Raw genomic sequence first — 22,501 nt, 5'->3', positions numbered from 1 at the left:
CAAAGAGAAAAAACCTACTCCATGGAGACTCAACAACATGCTACTAAAAAACCAATGGGTCAATGAGGAAATCAAGAAGGAAATTAAAAACTACCTTGAAACAAATGATAATGAAGACACAACCTCTCAAAATCTATGGGATGCTGCGAAAACAGTGCTCAGAGGGAAATTTATAGCAATCCAGGCCTTTCTCAAAAAAGAAGAAAGATCCCAAATGGACAACTTAACCCTCCACCTAAATGAATTAGAAAAAGAAGAACAAAAAAGTCCTAAAGTCAGCAGAAGGAAGGAAATTATAAAGATCAAAGAAGAAATCAATAAAATAGAGACTCAAAAAACAATAGAGAAAATTAATAAAACCAAGAGCTGGTTCTTTGAAAAGGTGAACAAAATTGATAAACCCCTGGCCAGACTCACTAAAAAGAGGAGAGAAAGAACCCAAATCACCAAAATTATAAATGAAAAAGGAGAAATCACAACGGATACAGCAGAAATACAAAAAACCATAAGAGAATACTATGAACAACTATATGGCAATAAGTTTGACAATCTGGAAGAAATGGACAATTTTCTAGAATCTTACAGCCTGCCAAAACTGAATCAAGCAGAAACACACCAACTGAACAGACCGATCACTAGAAATGAAATTGAAGAGGTCATAAAATCACTCCCTACAAATAAAAGTCCAGGACCAGATGGCTTCACAGGTGAATTCTATCAAACATATAAAGAGGAATTGGTGCCCATCCTCCTTAAACTCTTTCAAAAGGTTGAAGAAGAAGGAATACTCCCAAAGACATTCTATGAGGCCACCATCACCCTCATTCCAAAACCAGGCAGAGATACCACCAAAAAAGAAAACTATCGCCCAATATCATTGATGAATATAGGTGCAAAAATTCTCAACAAAATCTTAGCCAACCGAATCCAACAACATATCAAAAAAATTATACACCATGACCAGGTTGGGTTCATCCCAGGTTCACAAGGATGGTTCAACATACGCAAATCAATCAACATCATACACCACATTAACAAAAAAAAAGTCAAAAATCATATGATCATCTCAATAGATGCAGAAAAAGCATTTGACAAAGTTCAACATCCATTCATGATCAAGACCCTCGCCAAAGTGGGTATAGAGGGAACATTCCTGAATATAATCAAAGCCATTTATGATAAACCCACAGCAAATATAATCCTCAATGGGGAAAAACTGAAAGCCTTCTCACTCAAATCTGGAACAAGACAGGGATGCCCACTCTCACCACTGCTCTTCAACATCGTTTTGGAAGTCTTAGCCACAGCAATTAGACAAACAAAAGAAATCAAAGGCATCCATATAGGAAGAGAAGAGATCAAACTGTCACTGTATGCAGAGGACATGATACTATACATAGAAAACCCTAAGGACTCAACCCCAAAACTCCTTGAACTGATTAATAAATTCAGCAAAGTGGCAGGATATAAGATTAACATTCAGAAGTCAGTTGCATTTCTGTATACCAGCAATGAAACATTAGAAAAGGAATACAAAAATACGATACCTTTTAAAATTGTACCACACAAAATCAAATACCTCGGAATACACCTGACCAAAGAGGTAAAGGACCTATATGCCGAGAACTATAAAACTTTAATCAAAGAAACCAAAGAAGATGTAAAGAAATGGAAAGATATTCCATGTTCCTGGATTGGAAAAATCAATATTGTGAAAATGGCCATCCTACCCAAAGCAATCTACAGATTCAATGCAATCCCTATCAAATGACCCATGACATTTTTCACAGAACTAGAACAAACAATCCAAACATTTATATGGAACAACAAAAGACCCAGAATCGCCAAAGCAATCCTGAGAAACAAAAACCAAGCAGGAGGCATAACTCTCCCAGACTTCAAGAAATACTACAAAGCCACAGTCATCAAAACAGTGTGGTACTGGTATCAAAACAGACAGACAGACCAATGGAACAGAATAGAGAATCTGGAAATTAACCCTGACACCTATGGTCAATTAATCTTTGACAAGGGAGGCAAGAACATAAAATGGGAAAAAGAAAGTCTATTCAGCAAGCATTGCTGGGAAACCTGGACAGCTGCATGCAAAGCAATGAAACTAGAACACACCCTCACACCATGCACAAAAATAAACTCCAAATGGCTGAAAGACTTAAATATATGACAGGACACCATCAAACTCCTAGAAGAAAACATAGGCAAAACACTCTCGGACATCAACATCATGAATATTTTCTCAGGTCAGTCTCCCAAAGAAATAGAAATTAGAGCAAAAATAAACCCATGGGACCTCATCAAACTGAAAAGCTTTTGCACAGCAAAGGAAACCCAAAAGAAAACAAAAAGACAACTTACAGAATGGGAGAAAATAGTTTCAAATGATGCAACTGACAAGGGCTTAATCTCTAGAATATATAAGCAACTTATACAACTCAACAGCAAAAAAACCAATCAATCAATGGAAAAATGGGCAAAAGACCTGAATAGACATTTCTCCAAGGAAGATATACAGATGGCCAACAAACACATGAAAAAATGCTCCACATCGCTGATTATAAGAGAAATGCAAATCAAAACTACCATGAGATACCACCTCACACCAGTCAGAATGGCCGTCATTAATAAGTCCACAAATAACAAGTGCTGGAGGGGCTGTGGAGAAAAGGGAACCCTCCTGCACTGTTGGTGGGAATGTAAACTGGTACAGCCACTATGGAGAACAGTTTGGAGATACCTTAGAAATCTATACATAGACCTTCCATATGACCCTGCAATCCCACTCCTGGGCATCTATCCGGACAAAGCTCTACTTAAAAGAGACACATGCACCCGCATGTTCATTGCAGCACTATTCACAATAGCCAGGACATGGAAACAATCCAAATGTCCATCGACAGAGGACTGGATTCGGAAGATGTGGTATATATACACGATGGAATACTACTCAGCCATAAAAAAGAATGACATCATGCCATTTGCAGCAACATGGATGGAACTAGAGAATCTCATACTGAGTGAAATGAGCCAGAAAGACAAAGACAAATACCATATGATATCACTTATAACTGGAATCTAATATCCAGCACAAATGAACATCTCCTCAGAAAAGAAAATCATGGACTTGGAGAAGAGACTTGTGGCTGCCTGATGGGAGGGGGAGGGAGTGGGAGGGATCGGGAGCTTGGGCTTATCAGTCACAACCTAGAATAGATTTACAAGGAGATCCCGCTGAATAGCATTGAGAACTATGTCTAGATACTCATGTTGCAACAGAAGAAATGGTGGGGGAAAAACTGTAATTGTAATGTATACATGTAAGGATAACCTGACCCCCTTGCTGTACAGTGGGAAAATAAAAAAATAAAATAAAAAAAAATAAAAAAAACCCACCTATATTTTACAGTAACTACAATTGTAAAAAAAAAAAAAAAAAAAAGAAACAGGGACCCTAACAACCAATAAGCCCTCACATTTCACTTACTTGGATAGATGCTTCCCTCTGATGGAATTCTAGGATACTGTTAAATATAGCCACCAACAGAATATATTATGTTCTTCAACTTTTGAATATAGATCAATTCTACCACTTTACGGATAAAAAAAAATTAAAGCAGAGCAAAAGTAGCTTTCTTTTTTATCGGTCAATACTTAAATGAAACTGCTTTAGTCAAATAACTGCTTAATATTTTTTTTGTAATGGCCACACTGGCAGCACAAGGAAGTTCATGGGCTGGGAACAAACCTTCACCTCCACAGCAACCCAAGACACTGCAGCTGGATTTTTAATTCACTGCGCCACATCGGGAACTCCTTATAAATTTTATATGCAAAAAAACACATCATAATGCAATTAAGCGTGACATATCAAAGTGCTGAGAAGAAATCATAGTGATTTTAATACTAGGAATCCTACTTAGTTAACCATTCCTCTGCCAGGCTCCTTTTCAGCTGAAACATGTCCAGTCACTAAGCTTCTACAAGAACTTATTTTAGAAGGTAGGGGATAATTTGAGAAGGCTGTTAGATTTCTTTCTGTGTGTGGGACAGGTAAATTCTGATGTTTATCTTTCCTTTCATGTCATTGGAGAGAGAGAATTAAGAAGCAGGTAATTTAGAATCTAGACTGAAAATCAGATTCATCATGACAAGCACTTCATAGGTCAGTACAGCTGCCACTAGGGGGTGAAAAAATTGCCATGAACATTCTAACCCCAAATCCAATTGTGTTAAAATGTCCTTGGGGGTTTATTTTTATTCAGATGTGAAACCAAATTCAGGAAGTGACTGCCAATGAAAAGACAGTTTGTTACTCATACTTCCCAAGAGGAGGGGGCACAGCACACAGGGCCACAGGTGGAAGCACCAAGGTTGACCAGGAGGCAAAAGAAACAAGCAGAGAGCACAGGACAGAGCCTTTACTGGGGTTTTCGTGGACTATATGAACTAAGAAGAGTAGGTTGGCTGGCTAAGTTTAGAATTGATAGTTTGGTTAATTTCACAGGGCCCTAGGATATAGGACCCTGGTGGTCCCTGGGTTCACTGAGGGCAGGCGGAGTATTGGTTTGGTGTGTAATGGTTTCACAAAGAATGTGGGGGGGAGGGGAGGAAGAGGGTTATGGGCTTTGGATGGGTTGATTTAAAAATCAAAGCCATGGTATAGACAAGATGTTTTGCTGTATCCCAGAATTAACTAACCCTGGGAGAAACAGTTGTTCCCTGGTTCTACAAGGCACCAAAGATGTCAAAGGACCATAAAACAGAGAAAATAAAAAACATTATCATAAGGAGATCCCCTCATGGCTCAGCAATTAACGAACCTGACTAATATCCATGAGGATGTGGGTTTGATTCCTGGATTTCCTCAGTGGGTTGAGGATCTGGCATTGCCATGAGCTGTGGAGTAGGTAAAAGATGTGGTTCGGATCTGGCATTGCTGTGGCTGTGGTGTAGGCCGGCAGCTACAGCTCTAATTCGACCCCTAGCCTATGAACCTCCATATCCAGCAGGTGTGGCCCTAAAAAGCAAAAACAAAATTATTATACCAATAAAGGCGTAGATAAAGAATGCTGAAAACAGTGAGTTCCCATTGTGGCTCAGCAGAAAAAGAACCCAACTAGTATCCATGAGGATGTGGGTTCAATCCTTGGCCCCATTTATTGGGTTAAGGATCCAGCATTGCCATGAGCTGCAGTGTAGGTTGCAGACATGGCTCAGACATGGCATTTCTGTGGCTGTGGTGCAGGCCAGCAGCTGTAGCACCAATCTGACCCCTAGCCTGGGAACTTCCAGATGCTGCACCTAAGGCCCTAAAAACACACACTCACACAAAAGAAACGCTGGAAACAGAAGCAACTAATAGGGAAGGCAGGATCATGAATTACTAATAATAGTTTAAATCTATTTAAATTATTATATAACCTGCTATTTGTGTAATGTTCAGGATTATGCTATTGCATCCATTTCTTAAAAATAAATAAAACAATGCTGCACATAGGATGCAACATTAAATAACTCAAGCTGATAATTTTTTTAGTACATATATCTACATATTCCTGAAAAGATTAATTTATTTTTTTCTTTTTTTTTTAATTTTATTTTCCCACTGTACACCAAGGGGATCAAGTTATCATTACATGTATACATTTTTTTTTCCCCACCCTTTGTTCTGTTGCAACATGAGTATCTAGACATAGTTCTCAATGCTACTCAGCAGGATCTCCTTGTAAATCTATTCTAAGTTGTGTCTGATAACCCCAAGATCCTGATCCCTCCCACTCCCTCCCTCTCCCATCAGGCAGCCACAAGTCTGTTTTCCAAGTCCATGATTTTCTTTTCTGTGGAGATGTTCATTTGTGCTGGATATTAGATTCCAGCTGATAATTTTAAAACAGTTATTTACATGGAAATCACAACTGATGAGATCTGCCCTAATGGACGCCTAAGCAATTAAAACCATAGAAAACAATCATTACTAGCAAGCAATGGGTCTCAGAAGAAAACCTCAGACACATTAAGTGAGGCTAAACAAACAAATAGAGGCCAACTAAGTTAAAGCACATGTCATTTGTTTCACGCTCCATAAGGACATGGTGAGAGCATTCCCACCCTGTCCACCTGACAAGTATTCCCTGGTGAAATATTCTGGAATAGATAACCCACATTTACACTATGGGGGAAAAAAAAAAATGAGACTTAAAACCTTCTTCATTAAATGACCTTTTAATCCACACTCTGTGCACCATCATAAGGGTACAAACACAAGAAGCATAGATACACAAAAGCTCCCTTGGCTCTGTTTCACACACCCCCTCCTCCACACGAGGGCCAACAACCACAGCCCATAAGGAAGATGTGGCTGCCCCAAAATGTCTCCAAGGACATCACAGGAGAGAAAGAGAGGAGTCTGTTAAGGTCAGAGTTACAGATCACAGCCTCACCCACCATTGGTTCTTCTCAACTCCTCCACAAGGCAGAGGGCTTCCTCTTGAATGCTTTCCTCAATGCTTCCCCATCCCGAAATTCTGCAGGGTCATGATGGAAAAGCACCGGGTCTCCTTCCATATCTTTCCATTGCTGAAGATGATTCCTACCAGGAGGGGAAAGAGAAACTAGGAGGGAGGTCCCAGGCAGGGAGGACAGAGCTGACACTTGGCCTCCTCACAGAAGGACCAAGCTGTTCTAGGGGACTCTTCAAAATTTTTCAACCTCCCCACCCCCATTACTAATACCGAATATGCACACCTACCATGTCCTTTATTAACTCTCTCAGCCATTGGGAAATGGCCCCTTCCAGAAAATTCCTCTCCCGCAGCAATTAGGGCTTCTTTCATTGCTTCATAGCCATGCAACACAACAGCAGGCTTCAAGTCAAAATACACTGTGAATACAGGGCCATAGACTTTTGAGAGCTGGGAAATGGAAAGAAAATGCAAATATTAGCAAAAGAAGTCATAATTTCATCTCTTTTACTCATGGTTAAGATTGCGATCAACATCGTATTGTTGATGTTTTTATTCCGCCATACATAACTTCAAGCATTTCTGGATCTTTTATATAAACATGGTGATAAAGCAACACCCATTCATGATTAAAAAAAAAAAAACTCTGACCCAAGTGGGTAGAGAAGGAACATACCTCAACATAATAAAGCAGAAGACCTAAATATACATTTCTTTTTTCAAAGAAGACATACAGATGGCCAACAAGCACAAGAAAAGACGTTCAACATTGCTGTTAGAGAAATGCAAATCAAAACCAGTATGAGGTACCCCCTAACACCAGTGAGAATGCCTATCAACAAAAAGTCTACAAACAATAAATGCTGGAGAGGGTATGGAGGAAAGGGGACCCTCCTACACTGTTGATGACAATGTGAATTTCTACAGCCACTATACAAAATTGTATAGAGATGCCTTTAAAAATTAAAAATAGGACTACCATATGATCCCGCCATCCCACTCTAGGGTACATATCCAGAAAAAAAAAAACTGTAATTTGAAAAAATACCTGCACCCCAGTGTTAATAGCAGCACTATTTACAATAGCCAAGCCATAGAAGCAACCCAAGTGTTCATCAACAGACAATCAGCATAGGCACATTATTGTAGAAAAGCAAGTCAAAACTACAATGAGAAAAGAAAAAAAAAAAAAACTACAGTGAGGTACCACCTCACACTGGTCAGAATGGTCATCAATAAAAAGTCTACAGGGAGTTCCCTGATGGCTAGCAGTTAAAGACCTGGCCTTGTCACTGATGTGGCTTGGGTCACTGCTATAGCACGGGTTCAATCCCTGGCCCAGAAATTCATGTATTCAGTGGCACAGCCAAAAAAATAAAAAAGCCTTCAAGTAACAAACACTGGAGGGGTGTGGAAAAGAGAACCCTATGCACTGTTGGAGGGAATGTAAATTGGTGCAGCCTCTATAGAAAACAGTATGGAGTTTCCTCAAAAACATAAAAATAGAGGTGCCATATGATATGATACAGCAGACCCATTCCTAGGCATATATCAGGAGAAAACTCTCAGGTGAAAAGATACGGAGTTCCTGTTGGGATTCAGCGGGTTAATAACCTGATATGGTGTCCATGAGGATGTGGATTTGATACCTCGCTCAGTGGGTTAAGGATCCAGCATTGCCGCAAACTGCAGCACAGGCCACAGATGCAGCTCAGATTTGGCATTGCTGTGGCTGAAGCACAGACCTGCAGCTGAAGCTCCAATTCAACCTCTAATCCGGGAACCTCCATATGCCACAGGTGTGGGCCTTAAAAAAAAAAATACATGCATTTCTATGTTTATAGCAGCGCTATTTACAATAAACAAGACATGGAAACAACCTAAATGTCCATCAACGAATGAGTGAACGAAGAAGACGTGGGACATGTGTACAATTGAATATTAATCAGCAATAAAAAGAATGAAATAATGCCCCATGCAGCAACATGGATGGACCTAGAGATTATCATACCACGTAAGTTAGAGAAAGACAAATACCGTATAATATCACTTATATGTGGAATCTAAAATATGACACAAATGAAAATTAAATTAAAAAGAGTTCTCTTGTGGTACAACGGGTTAAGGATCCAGCACTGTCACTGCAGCAGCAGCTCGAGTCGCTGCTGAGGCACAGTTCCATCCCTGGCCTGGAAACTTCCCCAAGTGGTGGGCAGAGCCCCCGCCCCCTCCCAAAAAAAAAATAAAGGAAGAAGAAAAGAAAAAGAAACAGACTCAAAAAATTTATCCTGGAGTTCCTGTCATGGCGCAGTGGTTAACGAATCCGACTAGGAACCATGAGGTTGCGGGTTCGTTCCCTGGCCTTGCTCAGTGGGTTAAGGATCCGTTGTTGCTGTGAGCTGTGGTGTGTGTCGCTATGAGCTGTGGTGTGGGTCGCAGACACGGCTCAGATCCCGCGTTGCTGTGGCTCTGGTGTAGGCCGGTGGCTGCAGCTCCGGTTGGACCCCTAGCCTGGGAACTTCCATATGCCGCGGGAGCGGCTCAAGAAAAGGCAAAAAGACCAAAAAAAAAAAAAAAAAAAAAAAAATTTATCCTTACCAAAGCGGGGGAGGGGGGAAAAATTAGAGGTATGGGATTAACAGATGCAAACTACTACACGTAAAAGGCAAGCAACAAGGATTTACTTCATAGCATAAATACTTATATTCACTATCGTGTAACAGACCTCCACCGAGATGCTGGTGCCCATATTGGAGTGCATTTCCCTGTGTGGTGGTTTGCTATCCCAAGCAGGTCAGGACTCTTACCCTCTAGGGCTGCGTGAGGCCCACTCCGCCATTCAGGGGTTGCTGGCAGTGCAGGCCACTTGGAGTCTGCTCAAGGAGTTCTTCCCCCAAGAGGGGTGCCAAGACAGAGCACCCAGGGCTCTCTGACCAGGGCACGGCGGGCTACATTCCCCAGAGGCTTTGACACCATCTTGCTTCACACAATCTACCGGCTGGCGCCTTGGGCCTGTTTCCCTCCCAGTAGCGAACCACAACGTCATCACGCTGGTGGGAGGTGCCACTGCGCCTCCGGATGAAGAGAGCAGCGGTACCGCCCAGTACTCTGGGGGCGCTGCACACAGAGGGCGTGCAAAGCAACGCACGCGCCTGCGCAGAGGGCTCCAGACTCTGGCGGATAGGCTCTGGGAGCTGTTCCCTAACAGACATATCTGGGGCAACTTCAGGGTGCTGGACGTTTTGGCCTAGTACCAGAAGCAGCACCTGGTGGACTTCCTGGCGGTGAGCAGCCACTTCTTCATGGGCTCACTTCTGAGGCTCAGAGTTGGCCGACTCAACTTAAGATCCAGGAAGAATGAGTTTGGCCAAGTTTTTATACCAGGTGCTCCAAAACCTATGATTTCTGTTACCTGCTCCAGGGTTATGGATGCCAGACCCAACTGGGTGGATCTGATCACCAGAAAAGCAGGGCCCTCAGAAAGGACTTGGCTACAGAAGTAACAAAGCTTGTTCATGGACAAGAAGGACTGGACTCAGCTAAAAGGTCTACATGAGCCCTTTATCATAGCAGCATAGAGGCACTGGAGCTCACATCTGATCAAGAATTAACAGAGTTGTTGAAACAAGCTTCGTTTTCCGAATTAGTTCTTGACCCTGGAACAGGCTTCCTAGATGCAAGCAGCAAAGCAAATGCCATTCCCCAGGGTGTCAATTGATGACAGAAGGCAAAGTCAGTATAAATCACAGACAAGTAACAATTCCTCAGAGTGTTTTAGTTATTGGACAACATATTCTTAAGAATGGACTTTCATTACTTAAAATAGGAACAAGGGATTTCTAAAATGTCTTAAGCTTGGTTGAAAAATCCTTCTGGTGGCTCAGATTTAACATCATTCATTTTCAAGACATACAAACATATCTTCGCTTAGGCAAATCAAACAGCAGAGAATGGAATATACTCTAGGCCTCACAGTGTGAGTAATTTCATTATTTATATAGGCTGCTTATGTTTGTGTAATAGCGGGATATTTTATTTCCTGATACTTAGACATTAAGGACTGTCATAGAAAAGCATGATTTCCAGGGTAAATCTCTTTCAATAATTATTCTTCATGAAAAACTAAATGCTGTCTTTGCTATCCTGCCTGTCTTGCTCTTTTGTAGATGAGGAGGAACAATGAAAAATAGGTAGTCTAAGAAATTAGGAGTACTTTTATAACATGTATATCTCACTGGATTTCTGTTGTTTGTTCATGAAGCTAATACAGATCTCCTTTAAAAAGGAGAAAAGTTTTGGTTTTTTGTTTGTTTGTTTTGCCGTTTTTGGGGCCGCTCCCGCGGCATATGGAGGTTCCCAGGCTAGGGGTCTAATCAGAGCTGTAGCCGTCGGCCTATGCCAGAGCCACAGCAACGCAGGATCCGAGCCGCATCTGCAAACTACACTACAGCTCATGGCAACGCCGGATCGTTAACCCACTGAGCAAGGGCAAGGGCAGGGATGGAACCCACAACCTCATGGTTCCTTGTCGAATTCGTTAACCACTGCGCCACGACGGAAACTCCTAAAAAGGAGAAAAGTTAAAGGAAGCCATAGTTGGCATTAGAAATTAGAGGAGAAAGAGTTTCTTTTCAAAAAAAGAACAAAAATGACTAAGTTGACTTTTCAGAAAGTTTCTAATTCAGTGTTCCAGTCCCTTGCCTTTGTTTCTGAATAATTAAAATTGCTCGCAGCCATGGTTTTTTTTTTTTACATAGTAAAAAATGTAGCAATGTTTTATAACTTTATGAGCTTTCAGTTTTAAGTGTCAAATTATGTACCCAAGCAGATCGCATCTTGAGATAAAATGAACAATTAGGTAACCAACAAGATAAATTAGAAGATAATCACATGAGTGTATCAAAAGATAAAAGGAATAAAAAATTGGGGGTCAAATTCAAAGGATTTAGAAACAAGACTTAGTTGGGTGTTCTCATTGTGGCGCATCAGAAATGAATTCCAACTAGTATCCATGAGGATGCAGGTTTGATCCCCAGCCTTGCTCACTGGATGGGTGATCTGGCATTTCTGTGAGCGCTGGTGAAGTTCGAAGATGCACCTCAGATCCCATGTGGCTGTGGTGTAGGTCACAACAGTAGCTCCAATTCGAACCCTACCCTAGGGACTTCCACATGCTGCTGTGGGTGAGGCCCTTAAAAAAAGGGGGATTTAGTGAAATTAAGCTCTATATTCATTAGGCAAGTTGCTCCTCCAGAACTGTTTCCAACATCTGAAAAATCAAGATAATAACACCCATCTTTTCCCCGAAGATCACATGAAACACAAACACACACATAAAATGGTTTACAATGAGGTTTGTTCTAGAAAGTCTGACAGGCAGCAAAGCATGGTTTTAGAGTTCAGATTCTAGCCATTTACTACCTGGATTACTTGGAGCAAGTCGCTATCTTCATATGCAGAAATAGAGATGTAGTAATACTTATGTACAAAAATCTATTTGCAAAAAAAGTCATAAAACTTTCATACAGTATAAGCTATATTGCTATATTCCAAAGTAAATTTAATTGTTAACAAAGCTATAGTTTAGTAGTTCCTATTGTGGCTCAGTGGTAATGAACCTGACTAGTATCCATGAGAACGTGGGTTCAATCCTTGACCTCGCTCAATGGGTTAGGGATCCAGCATTTCCCTGAGCTGTGGTATAGGTCACAGATACGGCAGCTGGAGTCTGACATTGGTGGGGCTGTGGGGTAGGCTGGCAGCTACATCTCTGATTCGACCCCTAACCTGGAAACTTCCATATGCAGGTAAAGTTAGGAAGAATTTATTTGTTGACACACTGTAATATTACTTTCTATTGGCAACTTCATTTACACAGTAAGAACAAACAGGTGTCCATTATGATGTCAGAGATCATCTCTACATTTCAGAACTTCACTCAGTTTGAGCACCAACAAAAGATTTTCTCTTTCCATACCTCTCTTGCCTCTGTTTTTCTTTGTACAAAGGTTTGTGGTACTAGCAAGTGCATTACCATATCAGGTAGCATTTTCAATTTGAAATGTGTTTGATATACTGGAGAAAGTTACATTATATGTTTTCTTTTTTCCCCTTACAAATTCAAAAAGCTAGAATAGAATAATAGTTATCTGATCTATCTGCAATAAGTAAGTCATGAATGGCTATAATTTCAAAACTGATGTTTCATGATGGAAGAGTGATTTTTTTTTAATTTTTTGTTGTCTTTTTGTCTTTTTAGGGCCACACCTGAGGCATTTGGAGGTTCCCAGGCCAGGGACCTGTAGCCACCAGCCTACGACACAGCCACAGTAACACAGGATTCAAGCCACGTCTGTGACCTACATCATAGATCACGGCAACACCAGATCCTTAACCCACTGAGCGAGGCCGGAGATCAAAGCTACAACCTCATGGTTCCTAGTCGGATTTGTTTCCACTGTGCCATGATGGGAATTCCAGCAGAGTGATTTTAAAGTGTGCTAACAAACATTTTGGTAGCACGTATTCTTTCATTTGTTTATTTAACTTTATGGCCGTATCTGGGGCATATGGAAGTTCCCAGGCCAGGGAATGAATCCAAGCCACAGCTGCTACCTATGCCTCAGCTGAGGATCCTTAACCCCCCACACCAGGCCAGGAGTCAAACCCAAGCATCTGCAGTGACCTGAGCTCCTGCAGTTGGGTTCTTAACCCACTCTGCCACAGCAGGAACTCCAGGAAGTATGTATTCTGTGAAGATGGTACTGCTAACAGATTCAAAAAAGTATCATATTATATCAGACTGAATCTTTTGTTTGTTTTGTTTTGTTGTCTTTTTGTCTTTTAAGGCCGCACAGGTAGCATATGGAGATTCCAAGGCTAGGGGTAAAATCAGAGCCATAGCCACCAGCCTACACCACAGGTACAGCAATGCCAGATCTGAGCCATGTCTACAACCTACACCACAGCTCATGGCAATGCTAGATTCTTAACACACTGAGTGAGGGCAGGGATCGAACCCACATCCTCATGGATGCTAGTCGGGTTCATTAACCACTGAGCCACGACAGGAACTCTTGAATCTATATATGTTGAGATCAGGTGCTGAACCTATTGTTTCTTAGTAAATAAGTACCAGTAGCTAAATACAAAAGACACAGCCATATTGTTCCTGCCAATATACTTCATACATGTCATTACTTTAAATTTTTTGCTGTCTTCAATATATAATTTATCTTACAACTTGTAATTTGTATTAAGATCTACCTGTGGAGTTTCAGAAAAATATCTATATCTTCTAAACCTTTCTCTCAACCCCCTGAATGCCTTTAGGAGTATGTGTGTGTATACAGATATTTGTCTTTAAATAATAAGCCTTCACCCTTTTTTTCTTTAAAAAATATTTTGTAATAATCTATAATGGACTATAATCTGCTCTGGAAAAAACTGAATCACTATGCTGTGCACCTGAAATTAAGGCAATATTGTAAATCAACTATACTTCAATAAAAGATTTTTAAAAGATACATATGATGGTTATTAGTAATAACCTCTGAGGTCCCAGGCCATGGCCATGGCAATTGGTACTCAGATTATTACTAATCTTATCATATCACTACTTTGAGCTAAGTTTCTTTACTCTGGCTTATGGGTAAAGAGATTGAGGTTCAAAGAATTTCCTATTTATTTCCAGTGTCTCACAGGTAATAAATAGAAATACCAAGTTTCAACACTGTGTCGCTGACCTCTGATGCTTGAGCAATTTATCTGTTCCCATGACTACCTTGGATACTGACTGTTTCAGGACCACTCGAAAGCTCATCCCACAGGGATTCTGACTCAGTAATGATAAGAGCTAGAAACCTGTATTTTTAAAAACCACCCCAGATGATTGAAATGCCCTGCCCAGTTTGAAATCTGCTGGTATTGCTAAAACATAATGCAAGCATCACAGAGGCAGTGCCAGGTCACGCAGCATCTCATGGAAGAACAATTTCTTGCATTCTTGGCCACACACAGTAGCTTTATGCAGAATCCAAAAGGATTTTGTTACCATCCAGCTAGCCGTGTCTAATTACTTTTTTCTTTCCTTCGCTCATACTTGTCCTGATCCCACACTATTTCCTTAACATCAGGCATAAAATAATTCCTCACAGGAGTCCAATTTTCATGTCTGTTTGGAACAAAACACACAGTTTATAGGGTAGCTGACTTCTTGAATGAAATCTCTAATCACAAAACATTTCCCTTGCCATTTAACTTCAGTTAATGGTGATGAAAGAAAGAAGGGAAGGAACGCTTGTCTTTTATCACATTATAATTTTGATTCTACCATACAAAGACCTGTAGTTCCCATTGTGGCTCAGCGGGTTACAAACCCAACTAATGTCCATGAGAATGCTGGTTCAATCCCTGGCCTCACACAGTGGGTTAAGGCTCCGGTGTTTCTGTAAGCTATTGTGTAATGTGCAGATCTGGCTCAGATCCCACATTGCTGTGGCTGTGGTATAGGCTAGCAGCTGCAGCTCCTATTCTACCCCTAGCCTGGGAACTTCCACATGCTATAGGTATAGCCCCAAAAAGCAAAAAAAAAAAAAAAAAAAAAAAAAAAAAAAAGGGAAGGAACATTCATCTTTTGTCATGTTATTTATTATTTTGATTCTCCCATGTTATCCCACTATTCTTGACAATAGCAGACCAAAATTAGTTCTGACACAGGAAGCTTTGTTTTAAAATAACATATTTTGGGAGTTCCTGTCGTGGCCTAGTGGAAACAAATCTGACTACAAACCATGGGGTTGCAGGTGTGATCCCTGGCCTTGCCTAGTAGGTTAAGGATCTGGCATTGCTGTGAGCTGTGGCATAGGTCACAGACACGGCTCAGATCTGGAATTGCCGTGGCTGTGGCATAGGCCAGCAGCCACAGCTCAAATTAGACCCCTAGCCTGGGAATCTCCATATGCCGCGGGTACAGCCCTAAAAAGACCAAAAAAAAAAAAAAAAAAAACTTATTTTAATGTCTTCTAATACATATATTTTATTTAAAAGTAGTTGTTGACTTACCTTATGCAACCCAAAGGGACGTTGAACATACTTACATTGCTTAAGGATTTGCTGATGTCCTTAACATCTAACTGTAGGATATTTCCAAGAATTGGGAGAGGAGTCGGGCCAGGGGGGATCTTCCCCCTCCCAGAGTTCTGTTTCCCGAGTGAGAGGAGAAGCAGACAGGAGAGACAGAGCACCAGGACCACAGCCCCATCAATGATGCCCTCTCTTCTTACTTAGACAACTGGGAGCCTGAAATCTAAAGCTTTTTTATAACAGTCCCTGCTATTAACTTGTGACTCTTTGACTCATAAATGAACAATCAGCTAGGTCTACTTTAAAGTCTTTCGAAGGGACTTTGGCCCCATGATGAAGATTAAAATGTGGTGTTCTTTCCTCTTACCCTTGTTCCAGTGACCTACCCAAAACATTCTGTTTTAACAGGTCTGGGGTTGAGCCCAGGTAAACACCCCAGGTGATTGAAAATGAGTGAAATAAACTGCTCAACAATCTGGATTCTCAGATTAACAACCAGTTGAGAATTTATGACTTTGATGGCAATCCTTCTATATTAAAAAATGCTTATCCTTCAATGCTTTATCAAACATTAATATACTTTGTCCTTGAAAATAAGCCTTTTAAAATATTTTAGTGTAATATACTAACATTATACCTTCCTAAACATAAACTAGGTAATATAATTCATATATCTTGAAAGTTCAAACATGTATCAAGTAATGAACTAAATTGATACACAACTTTAACATTAAACTCTCATCCTCCCCTCAAGAAAAAAGCTGGAAGAAATTTTTAAATTTTACTTTTCGTATAGGGAAATTCAGCGAGAACAGGAGATGCATCCAGTGTCATATACTCAGAAGTGACAAAACAGGGATTTGAACTAATATCTTCTAAGGTCCATTGTGGTCTACCATGGCTCGCACCACTGCTGTCTCAAGAACAATTTGAGGAAAACAAAACCACTGCCCCAAAATATTAGCTTCTCTGAATACACACCCTGCTGAATGTCCACAGAATAACAAGGTTCACACTAAACAGATGCTCCTTACTTGACTCCAAGGCTGAAAGAGTCATGGATTCTCAGGAGAATACATAAAAGAGGTGAAACTTGCTCAGGTAACAATGTGAAGAGCCCATCTCAGAGAATGTAGGGGGAAAGGCTTGAGAACCCATGACTTCCCTCAGTTCCCAGCTACTTCCAGATCCTGCTGTTTCTGTTGCTTTCTTTGACCTGTCATCATCAGAAATAATGGAATGAAGGAGGCCCAGGAAGAGGGGAGATTTCAGACAGAAGAGCAGGTGTGGATTCAGTGGGGCATGGGAGGCAGGGACTTCATTCAACAGACTCATAGCCTAGAACCATCACAACCTGGAAACCTGAACAGAAAACAACATTTAGGAGTTCCCTGGTGGTCTAGGGGTTGAGGATCTGGCATTGTCACTTCTCCCGTGTGGGTCATTGCTGTGGTGCGGGTTTGATCCCTGGGCCAAGAACTTCCACATACTGTGGGCATGATGATTAAAAAGAAAGGAAACAACATTTAGTAGTCATGAGGACCTAAATGTCACTGGAATGTCACTGATACATTACTAGATCACTAATAGTAATCTTGTACAAAGACATCTTCTGTAAAGATATATAATCATATTTGGTTTTTCTGTTGATGAACAATGTTATATAAGTTACAAATGTACATTATGGTGATTCACAATTTTTAAAGGTTATACACCATTTATAGTTATTATAAAATATTGGCTATACTGCCTATGTTGTACAGTATATCCTTGTAGCTTATTCTCTACATAATAGGTTGCACCTCTTACTCTCCTACCACTAGTTTGTTCTGTATATCTGTGAGTCTGGTTCCCTTTGTTATGGTAACTGGTACAGGAGCATGTACTTCCAGTAAGGTTTTTTTCTTTTCTTTTTATATAATTACTTTTTTTTAAATTATAGCTTGTTTATACTGTTGTGTCAATTTTCTACTGTATAGCATGGTGACCCAGTTACACATACATGTATAGATTCTTTTTCTCACATTATCATGCTCCATCATAAATGACTAGACATAGTTTCCTGTGCTACACAATAGGATCTCTTTGCTTATCCATTCCAAAGGCAATAATCTGCATCTATTAACCCCGAGGTCCCAGTCCATCCCCGCCCTTGGCCACCACAAGTCTACTTTCCAAGTCCATGAGTTTCTTTTGTGTGGAAATGTTCATTTGTGCCCTATACTAGATTCCAGATATAAGTGATATCATATGGTATTTGTCTTTCTCTTTCTGACTGACTTCACTCAGGATGAGAGTCTCTAGTTCCATCCATGTTGCTACAAATGGCATTATTTTGTTCTTTTTTATGGCTGAGTAGTATTCCATTGTGTATATATACCTCATCTTCCTAATCCAATCATCTGTGGAAGGACATTTGGGTTGTTTCCATGTCTTGGCTATTGTGAATAGTGCTGCAATGAACATGCAGGTGCATGTGTCTTTTTCAAGGAAGGTTTTGCCCAGATACATGCCCAAGAGTGGTATTACTGGGTTGTATGGTAGTTCTATGTATAGTTTTCTAAGGTACCTCCATATGGTTTCCATAGTGGTTATACCAGATTGCACTCCCACCAATAGTGCAGGAGGGTTCCCTTTTCTCCACACTCCCTCTAGCATTTGTTATTTGTGGACTTATTAATGTTGGCCATTCTGACTGGTATGAGGTGGTATCTCGGGGTAGTTTTGATTTGCATTTCTCTAATAATCAGTGATGGGGAGCATTTTTTAAGGGGCTTGGTCATCTGTATATCTTCTTTGGAGCAATGTCTATTCAGGTCTTTTGCCAACTTTTCAGTTGCAGTAAGGTTTTAAGCTGTACTTGAGTGAAGCTTCCTCAGAGTCCACTGGATATCCTCAGGGGGAAGAAAAATAGCCACTCTATAAGTTCTTATATTTTTGTATCAAGCATTATGATTTTTAGCGCTCTAAAACACTTTTTATGCACAATCTCATTTTTATTGCTTTGCCTTCTTTACACTTCCTTTTCAATTTTAACTTTTTTTTTTTTTTTGGTCTTTTTAGGGACACGCCCATGGCATATGAAGGTTCCCAGGCTAGGGGTCTAATCGGAGCTATAGCCACTGACCTACACCACAGCCACAGCAACACCAGATCTGACCACCTCTGTGACCTACACCACAGCTCATGACCACGCCAGACCCTTGACTTGCTGAGCGAGACCAGGGATTGGTTCCTAGTCAAATTCGTTTCCACTGCACCATGATGGGAACTCCTCAATTCTAACTTTTTAAGGTATATTATTAATTGTTTGATTCATTTTCACATGCTTTTCCTAAGTGTTCTCAAATATTAAATGGTATGAATTTTCTTCATTAAACAATAATATGTCTCTTCCATATATTGATGCTATATCTGTTTGTAGTATTTGAAAAGTATTGTTCTGTATTGTGTTTTGGTCTTTTTTTTTTTTTTTTTTTTTTTTTTTTTGGCCACATCTGAGGCATGTGGAAGTTCCCAGGCCAGGGATCCCACTCAAGCCACAGCTGTAACCAGAGCCACAGCAGTGACAATATCAGATCCTTAACCCACTAAGCCATGAGGGATCTCTGTAGTATTCTTTATTTGAAAGATTCTAAAAGATTATTTAGGAGAGTTCTGAAATTTCCAAGCAGCTGTTTTATTTCCTTCATACTGTTTTTAATTATCCTGAAATGGGAAACAGGAAATAATCTCCATTACAATATTTAATTTTTTTGAACGTTGAGAAATTATTTTTTTTTTGGTCTTTTTGTCTTTTTTTTTTTTTTGAAAGGTTGAGGATCTTTTATAGTCCAAAATGGTGAATTAATGTTATGTAGTCATTTGTTATTAACATTTGTTCAACATTTGAAATTATATCAGCCAGAGTTTTAACTGCCTGATGAGTTAGAACATGAGGTGTGAATCTCCAGGGATGGTAAATGTTGACTTTCTCCTTCCACATTCATTCAAATGCTCATGCATTTATTCCTCTCACAAACATGCAATGGAGCATGATCCCAGTCAGGCCCTGCAAGTGAGTATAGTTGTCAAAGGAAGGGGCATGAACCCACATGGGCAGTTGTGAGGGAAAACCTTTCCAGGCTGAGAGTATAGAATGCCTAGAGGACTGGATGGGCTGTCTGGGGCCACAGAGAGAGGAGTTGAAGTAGAGGAAAGAAAATGCCAACTCATGGTGTGTGAGTTTTTTCTCCCTTTGATGTTGCTCACTCAACTCTCTGCATGCACGGTCTGCCCCAGTTATCTGTCACAAGAGTGATGCTGGGCAGAACCTAGCTCAATTTCCCCACAGTGTGGTGTGGTCCAGCTGGTAAAGGTAAGAGGCCCCTGTCCTCTGTATCAAAGGCTACTATAGAGGAACGATGTCCTGGCAAGGATGTATACTTGTAGCAACTGCTCCAGTTTCTGAAGAGTTTCCTGGAAGAATCCACTGACAGTGAGACATCTGGTCTAGCTATCCCTAAATATCAATGGGAGTTGGTAGAGTGTGTTGTGATTGTTCAGATGTTCATAGCTCACTTAATTTTAGGCAGAATTTTTCAGGCAGTCAAAGAGAGACTTCCTCTACAGGGAGACAAGGAATCTGCCAGTAGCAGTTTAGCAAGAGCTGTAGCAAAATGTAGCTCTATTTTCCAGTTTTGTCCTGTGAGGGAAGAAGATACAAATGCAGAAGTGTCTAGTGTCCTGTGGTGAGGAAGATCATAAGCACCGCGGTAAAACATGGGGGGGGAGAAGAAACTCCTCAGTATTCAGACCAGGAACAGTTCATCTATGCTCCTAAAAAAAAAACAAATAAAACAAAAAAACAAAACAAAAACAACAACGACACCAAAAAATACCAGTTCTTGTCCTGGCACAGCAGAAACAAATCCGACTAGGAACCGTGAGGTGATGGGTTTGATTCATGGCCTCGCTCAGTGGGTTAAGGACCCGGCATTGCAGTGAGCTGTGTTGTAGGTCACAGACGCAGCTGGATCTGGCATTTCTGTGGCTCTAGTGGAGGCCAGCAGCTGTAGCTCTGATTAGACCCCTAGCCTGGGAACCTCTATATGCCACCGGGTGAGGCCCTAAAAATACCAAGACAGATAAAAACAAAACAAAAAAAAGTCCAGCCTTTGGGTGATAAAACTCATCCTATCAAAAATGTGGAAGAAACGAAACCACAGTTAAAACTACTGTGGGTGATTGAAAAAAGGCTTAGGGTGTTCCCTTTGAGCTCTAGGGCCCGAGTGTAGAGTCTAGTCATGTCTCTGCAGGATGCTGGGGGAAGTGGACACAGGTGATAACCTGGAATCAGAGGATTGGGACCACCCAGCAGAAGGATCCAGGAGGACCTAGAGGGATGCTCCAAAGTCAAATGCACATTCAAACAGAGTAGCAAGAACAATACATCCTACACAAACACGGTTAAAGGAGAGATGAAAAAGCCCACCAGACGGGTCATCAGAAAGATGTCCAGACTGAAGAAGCCTCAATCAAATGGTCATATCAACATCCTGAGATGGGAGGAAGTGAAATGACTGCATTGTTGAGCTTTAGCAACAGAAACAAGAAGAATGTCTCAGAATTATCTATCATGGAGGATCATGACTTGGCAGCAAGAGATGAGAAGTTCTGAAGCATATGACCTGAGAACCATGAAAGTAATGAGCTCAGAACCTACTGAAAACAATTCAAATATCTCCAAGAAAAGCGGGCAAGAACACTTTCTTCTTCCCAGAGGCAGAATATATATATATCCCTGGAACTGAAACTTCCTGAGAGTTTGGGAGGGAAGTGAATGAAAGTTCATCATCTACAGAGAAGAGGACGTGGCTCTGAGACAAAGAGAAACCCTGTGATTAAACTTGAGCTTCTAGAAGTGGTTCCTCAGACATCTGATGCTCCCCAAGGAGCATTTGGCAGGGACCATTTGCTCCCCAGTCTCTGTGCATGGGCTTCCCTCTCCTCAGATGCTTGAGTGCCAGACAGACCTCCCCCTGTGGCTCTCTTCCCCTACCCATGTCCCTGGGAGTCTAAGGATGCAGCTCCTGGCAGGAGGATATTCCCCACCATTCCGGGAAGCCTGCATACACCCCTCTGAATCAGATCCCACCAAGGGGTGTTTGTCCATCTTTTTGTCCATCATGGCCTGGCTTTTTTCCTTAGACACCTCCATTCCGAAAATTGAAGTGTGTTACTTGTGATACTAGCTGTAAAATCCCTAATACACTGGGAACAGTTTATGTCACCGAGTTTCTTTTTTTCCTCAAAATAGTGTGGAACTATATGTGTATTTTTTTGGAATACAAAGCTCATTTTTGGCAAAGAGTTTTACTTTCTTTCATCGTGACACTAATATTTCAGAATTGATTCCATTTAAGTTATTCTACTTACATTAGAAATTAAAAATTTAGAAATTTTAAATTAAAAATCTAGAAATTAGAAGCAGAAGATATTTCTTTGATGAGACAGTTTATTTTCCTTTAAACAATACAATACTGTGAGAAGTTTGAGCCACCAAAATGCTTGAAATTAAAAAATACTTTTCTCTGTTAATGTTTATTCATCATTGTTATGAAAGGGATGGAAATTATTTCATGGTCTCAATAAATTATAGTTGAATTTTTTTAAGTTCCTTTTTTTTTTTTTTGTAATTTCTGTCGGCTCCAATAGAGACGAGTATTTTTTGTTTGGGGGGAGTTTTTTCGGCCATACATGGAAGTTCCTGGGCCAAGGATCAACTTGAGGCAGCAACTTGAGGCACTGCAGTAACAATGCCAGATCCTTAGCCCACTGCACCACAAAGGAACTCCTGTAGTTGAATTTTTAAATGGCTAATGTGTGATGTTTGAGTGGAGAGGGCCATTTATGAAGGGGGAGTTTAGTAAGACTAGGCCCATCCACGTCTAGTGCCC

General features: G+C 40.7%; 2 pseudogenes; one reads left to right on the top strand and one right to left on the bottom strand.

The window, feature by feature from the left end:
* The window catches only part of LOC100624435 (cytochrome P450 2C18-like), a 60,956-nt pseudogene extending 39,194 nt beyond the window's left edge, over window positions 1–21,762 (bottom strand).
* Window positions 9,215–10,035, top strand: LOC146396991 (tyrosine--tRNA ligase, mitochondrial pseudogene; annotated as a pseudogene).
* Window positions 21,763–22,501: the final 739 nt, after the last annotated feature.

Source organism: Sus scrofa, chromosome 14, assembly GCF_054392235.1.
Source record: "Sus scrofa isolate SSC_HxYL_T2T_F1_AM1 chromosome 14, Sscrofa_HxYL_maternal_Yorkshire_Landrace_v2.0, whole genome shotgun sequence".
NCBI classification, from domain to species: Eukaryota; Metazoa; Chordata; class Mammalia; order Artiodactyla; family Suidae; genus Sus; species Sus scrofa.
The sequence above is the reverse complement of the archived record's forward strand: the minus strand, read 5'-3'. Positions and strand labels throughout refer to the sequence as shown.